This window comes from Saccopteryx leptura, chromosome 5, assembly GCF_036850995.1.
Source record: "Saccopteryx leptura isolate mSacLep1 chromosome 5, mSacLep1_pri_phased_curated, whole genome shotgun sequence".
NCBI classification, from domain to species: Eukaryota; Metazoa; Chordata; class Mammalia; order Chiroptera; family Emballonuridae; genus Saccopteryx; species Saccopteryx leptura.
The window spans coordinates 73,594,312-73,600,618 of NC_089507.1; the positions used below are offsets into that span (position 1 = coordinate 73,594,312).

A 6,307-nucleotide genomic window follows, 5' to 3' on the forward strand; every position below is an offset into this window, starting at 1 on the left:
CTAACTATAAGATGTTCTAGAAAAGTCAAAACTATGAGACAGTAAAAAGATCAGTGGTTGTCAAGGATTGGGTTGAGAGAGATAAATAAGCAGAACACAGATAATTTTAGGACAGTGAACTACACTGCCTTGTACAATACAATAATACTATGGATACATGTCAGTCCAAACCCACTGAATGCCACTAAGTGATGATAATGTGTCAATGTAAGTTCATCAATTGTAGCAAATGTACCAGTCTGGTGGGGAATGTTAACAATAGGAGAGCTGTGCATTTGCAGGGAGCAGTGAGTATAGGGGAAATCTGTAGCTTCCACTTGTTTTCTCTGTGAAGCTAAAACTGCTCTGAATACTAAAGTCTATTAAAAAAATTTCATTGAGCATAAACATATAATTAAATTAAATGACTCTGAGAAGTATAATGAAAAACACAAATACCAAACAATCCCCTGGACAAAGTGTAATTAAAAGAAACAATTGAGAAAATAGGTAAGTTCAGGGGAGAACGGTTATCTGGGACAATTCAAATGATGTACGTACACCACACATCATGTTTCCTTTTGGAATGAATGAAGGAAGAATCATGCAATAAGCTGCTTGGAGCGAGTTAAAACAAAAACTTAAAGCCAAGTTATTCTCCCTAAGAATCCTGTTGATTTATCTAATATGACCCTCCCTACCCAATTATCACAACTGGAAGCCTTAGAAATTCAGAGACTAGCTTCTCCAATAAAGTTATAATATTACATGATATATAACTTTCCCATATGTTATATTTTGGTACAGTGGTGTTTGTTTGTGATTTGTTAATAGGAATAAATTTGAATAAACATCTTTATCTATATACCTAATAAAGATGAGTCCTAATATACTGGAAGCCTTGGAAATATGTTTTTTAATAAACAGGAAAATTAATGTGATTTTTATTCTTAATAATATAGCTTTAAAGAAAAAAATAGCTTAGTTTCTTTTTTTTTACTTGGAATTTAGGTAATTACTTAAATTCTAAAAAGTAAAACATTTTTTTCACAAATAATGATAAATTTTTGCTACAAATAATGACTATTTTATTTCAAGTAGTAATTTAAAAAAAAATCTAACTTGCACAATGAATAATTGTTTTGTGCCTAGAGTGTAACCTAATTGTACATATCCAAGGTTAGGATCTTCCAGATTTAGGCAGATCTCTCTGATCTACATATTGCATGGATTATTTTTCATTTTAATAACCTAGATATGACTTTATTCCATCTCAAATGCAAAACTGGAGCAGTACATAGATGTGACCTGCCCTGATTTTTGATTATGACCTCAAGGAGGAAAATAGCAGTGCATTGAAGATTCTGCTTGCCTTGTTTAATACTTGAGGGTGCATAACTGATGGTTAGTTTGAACAGATTACCCTAGATCCTCTATGGCAAGTATCTGGAGTATTGTACTTTCTTATAAATGGAGGTTGCCATCTTTTGATCAAACTTACTCACAAATATTTATCCAGGGCAAAATGTATTTACACCTAGCCCAGACAAACCCCAATAGACCATAGACAAAAGAATATGCTTGTTCCTAGGTAGAGTTAGAGAAAGGAACATATTCTTAGACAAAGAAAATTTAAGCAGGGGATTTGCATGTCTTATTTATCATCCTTCAATGCAAGAGTGCAAGTACTTTATAAGTTCTCTCTTTGGCATTCCTTTATAGGAACTGAGGCCTTAATTGCTACTCCAATTAGAAGGAAAATTCATTAAGTGAAAATAACGGATTATTTTGTGGATCCTTCATTTCAGTTATGTAACTAGCATTAAACAAAGTGAGTAGTTCCTCAACTGATTATAAAATGAATCTAAAGTTACTTAGTCAGTTCCAAAGAGTTTTCTCATCAGCAAAAGTGGGAACATAATAAAAAAAATGTAACTACCTCAGGGACTGTTGTGGGAACTAAATGAAATAATGCCATTTATGTGCTAACCATAGCAAATTCAGAGAATAAATGTTCAATGAATAGTAATCTTTTTCAAATATTCTTGTTATCTGTCTGTTATATTTATAATAAACTATTGATTTTTCACAAAGATCTATATTTACCTAATATTTGAAAACTTCTCCTTGAGTATATAATAATGTAATTTTGTGACAGAGATCAGTGCCTGGAATATAAATATACAATTTGAATTATAATGTTTGTGCAGAGCTTTTTCAACTGGAGGGATATTGTAGGTATTCACAATGTGATTGTTCTAACTTTGGTGCCTATCATATACAATTAATATCTTTATTTAATAACTTTTTCTTTTTATTTGATTGTGCTGTTTTTCAGTACTTAACTTTTATTGATGCACAGATTGGAGCCATTTTATTGAGGTCATTATTTTTGTTTTGTACATTGTTTCAGGTAGAAAAAGAAAGAGCAACTAGTACACGATTTAGTTTAAGACTGAGAAATGTTTACATCAGACAAGGAATTGGTGTAAGGGAACCTACTTTTTAAGGAGGTCACTTCATAAATATCATGTGTTTTTTCAGAAAACTTTCTTTCTGTCAAATTAAAAGTTCCCATATTTTGCTATAATTTTTATTTTTGTATCTTATTTTGGTCCATTACATATTTTTTGTTATTACCTACAAGTATTATTTTAATATATATGTCTGTCATATACAGTGACTCAAATGCCTTATTTAATAAAAATAACCTCTTTAGCCATTTTTGTTTATTTTGATTTTTTTTCATTTCCTTTGTTCATTTCTTTACCATTTTATACTGTTTCTGATGATCAGTTGCTCCAAAAAAATATGTTTTATTTACAGGGCACAGCTTATGGAAGTGCTCCTGTACCTTCTCGCAGGCAAATATGTGAGTCTCTTCAATTCAGCTCTGTGTTGTAAACATGACTATGTGTCCCTGTGCTGTAGCATGGCATGCCATTGAGACCAAATGCCCTGAGGTCAATATGCAATTCCCAATGTTGTATATTGCCTATAACATGTTTGTAACAAATGGTTCCCTTTGCCTCTTCCTTATCTGTTTGTCATTTTCCAGCCCATATATGAAAACTGCATTGCGATGTTTCCCAGTGCATTGAGGCTTCAATAATGGCTTAAAGTCTGGGGCAAAGATAGAAGTGGCTCTTATATAAGTTCATTATTATTTAGCAATAATGATAACATTTTCTCTTTCAACCGAATCAGTAAGCTTCCTTAAATCTTAACTTCTTTTTTGTACTTGTTCAGAGAGCTCTTATATTGTACCCAGCTGCATTTTAGCCATAGTTAATGAATGAGACCTCTTTTCTTGAAAAGGAAAAAATCCGTTAAAAAATCTTTTGTCTAGTGAATTTAAAGCAAACTTGACTTTCTAACCACTTTAGTTTATTTCCAAGTCATAAAAACAAGAAAAGTTGAAACTAATCTATAAATTTTTAGATAGAAATTCATATTTTACAACCTTGCTCAGCTGTATTATAAATATATGCACCTTGCCAGAGAATCAGATACTTGCATTTTCGCTCAGATTTCTGTGACAGCTTGTCCGCTTTAACATCAACATTTTGTCAATGAGGGATGTATGTGTAAATTTAATATGGTAAATCTCCAAAGTGCCATCAGACTTTGAGAACTAGTATTTTCATTGCCTATTCCATCCATGATTTTTCCCCCACACCAGCATCCATCAGGATATCATGATTGTTTACTTTCATTATAGACTGCTACAGCAATACACCACGTGATTCTAATTGTTGTGCCTAGCAGTAAATGCCAAATAAATTCATCTTAATATGATGTTAAAGGTGATTCAAAGGTGCTTTTCTGTTTGCATAATGCTTTTCTTCACTGTTAGCAGAAGAAACATGATTTGGTGACATTCACTGAGAAGACTATGAATCAATTTTTTAAAAATGAAGTACTTTGCACCATTATAAAGCTGGTCAAACAAATAAAACTATACACTGTTCTGTTTCCCTTTTTATGAAAGAATGTTCAAGGTTTAGTTTCTTTTGTATAAAGTTGTGGCAGAAAGAACTACTAATGTATTGTAAATAGAAGATTGTATATAGATATGTTAAATATTCTCCTAAAATTAATCACCAATAGTTCTCAAATTGCCCCTTGTTGTTATTTCTTTTTATCTACTCTCAATTTTCAAGCTTTCTAAACTATACTGGAAGTATGGTACCTCATATGTAAATATTGGTGCAGTATTAATTGATGTAAATTAAAAACTACAGCAAGAAATTTTATGAAATAAAAATATTTTTATTTGCCTCTTTTTAAGTAAAAAGTGTTTTTTTGTGCATTTAAGTTATATTTCTGAAGATAAAAGAATATCTATTATAATGATAATAGAGAAAATGTTGCTATGAGAACATTTTGGAAGTGTGAATTCATTACAAGTACCCTAAAATCATTAGTGGAAATATATACAGGATATGGCAGTATAATCTTTGATTTAGTATATTTCTTACTTTCACAAAATCAAAGTACATAATATGAAAAAAAAATAGTAGATATTTGAGATTGTAATTCACTGTTTCTGATTAAAGGAGAATTCAACTTACTGAAAGCAGAAAGAAAAAATAAAATGATGAATGGTTTCTCTTAATCTAAGGAACTGAAATTGGAATGTATTTTGTGCCTCAACATATAAGAACAAAAAATAGATATTATCCTCATACATGTGGGTTTGAAAATAGTAAGCTTATACAGCGGTAGAGCGTCAGCCTGGCGTGCGGGGGACCCGGGTTCGATTCCCGGCCAGGGCACATAGGAGAAGCGCCCATTTGCTTCTCCACCCCTCCTCCTTCCTCTCTGTCTCTCTCTTCCCCTCCCTCAGCCAAGGCTCCATTGGAGCAAAGATGGCCCGGGCGCTGGGGATGGCTCCTTGGCCTCTGCCCCAGGCGCTAGAGTGGCTCTGGTCGCGGCAGAGCGACGCCCCGGAGGGGCAGAGCATCGCCCCTGGTGGGCGTGCCGGGTGGATCCCGGTCGGGCGCATGCGGGAGTCTGTCTGACTGTCTCTCCCCGTTTCCAGCTTCAGAAAAATACAAAAAAAAAAAAAAAAGAAAAGAAAATAGTAAGCTTATAAAAGATATATTTGCAATGCTAATCACTATATTTCCTTTTGGTCAAGTACAAATCTCAGAATCTCTTAAGTATTTATAATTGTGAGTCTTATCAAAGATAAAATTTTGGAAGAGTGAATGTTTTATTCTGTATACTAACATAAGAATATTGATACTAAATGTACTCATTTCTACACTATTCTATAAAACCAACACAAGTGATTTCTGATTCTAGTATTTATATATACTTTTTTAAATTTACTATTAAAACTTCTTGTCTTATAGTTATCACTTTAATTATTTCAAAAATATACCAGTTTAACAGTTCTCTTTTGATGATAACTCAAAACAGAATCTAGCAACAAAGAGGGATTGCTTAGATGGTGAGGTAATTAAAAAGGCTATGAATCTACAAGGAAAGGTTTCATATCCTCGTTTTAGGAAACACTGTGTGGATTTTAATTAACAGGCCCACTTAAATATACCTTTTGTTACAAATAAATAATCAAAGTTAAGTTGCAAATAACAGAGCCTTGGCTAGTATTTTTTTAGTTTCCCAGAGATATTTGTAGAATAATTAACTAAGTTGAGGAAGAGGGAAGCTTGTAAAGTTAATTGAATACTAAAAGTAATTTTTATTTAAATGTTAAAGATACATCATCTATTTAAAAAATACTGACTTCTTAATTTCCTACTAGTTTATGTTTTTATAAGTACAATCAATTTTAGTGAGTGAAGCTCTCTCACACGCTGGTAAGACCAACTTGAAATTTGTATGATTTGGGGTGTGTAATATTCCAATACAATTTTTTAAAGATTTGACTCATAAAGGGCTAACCCAACACTTCAAAATACTAGAACTGATTCTACATTGGTTATTGTTTTCCATCTTGTAATTATAATAACTACATTAAGAGTTCCAAATTGCAGATTTATTTATCTCTAACAGATATATGTCTTACTGTCTTCTTCAAAAGAATATTCTATAATTTAATAAACTAATTCAAAAATTTAATAAATCATAAGTATATTTTCTCTAGAAGAAATTGTGAACATCATATTTGAAAATGCATGCCATAGTTCACGGATAATTTGGTTAAAATGGTTAAATGCAGGTGCTTTTAAAAATATTTTATAACATGGCTCCCATCATTTCCCAATCTATGAAAGAAGGGAGCATCAAATATTTATTAGTCTACTCAAAGAAAATTATAGACATACCTTGATATTATTGCAGGTTCAGTTCCAGACCA

General features: G+C 32.0%; 1 protein-coding gene across 1 annotated transcript in view; it reads left to right on the plus strand.

Annotated features, from left to right (window-relative positions):
- CCSER1 (coiled-coil serine rich protein 1) overlaps positions 1 to 6,307 on the plus strand; it is a 1,510,224-nt gene that overhangs the window by 1,235,350 nt on the left and 268,567 nt on the right. The window lies entirely within an intron of this gene.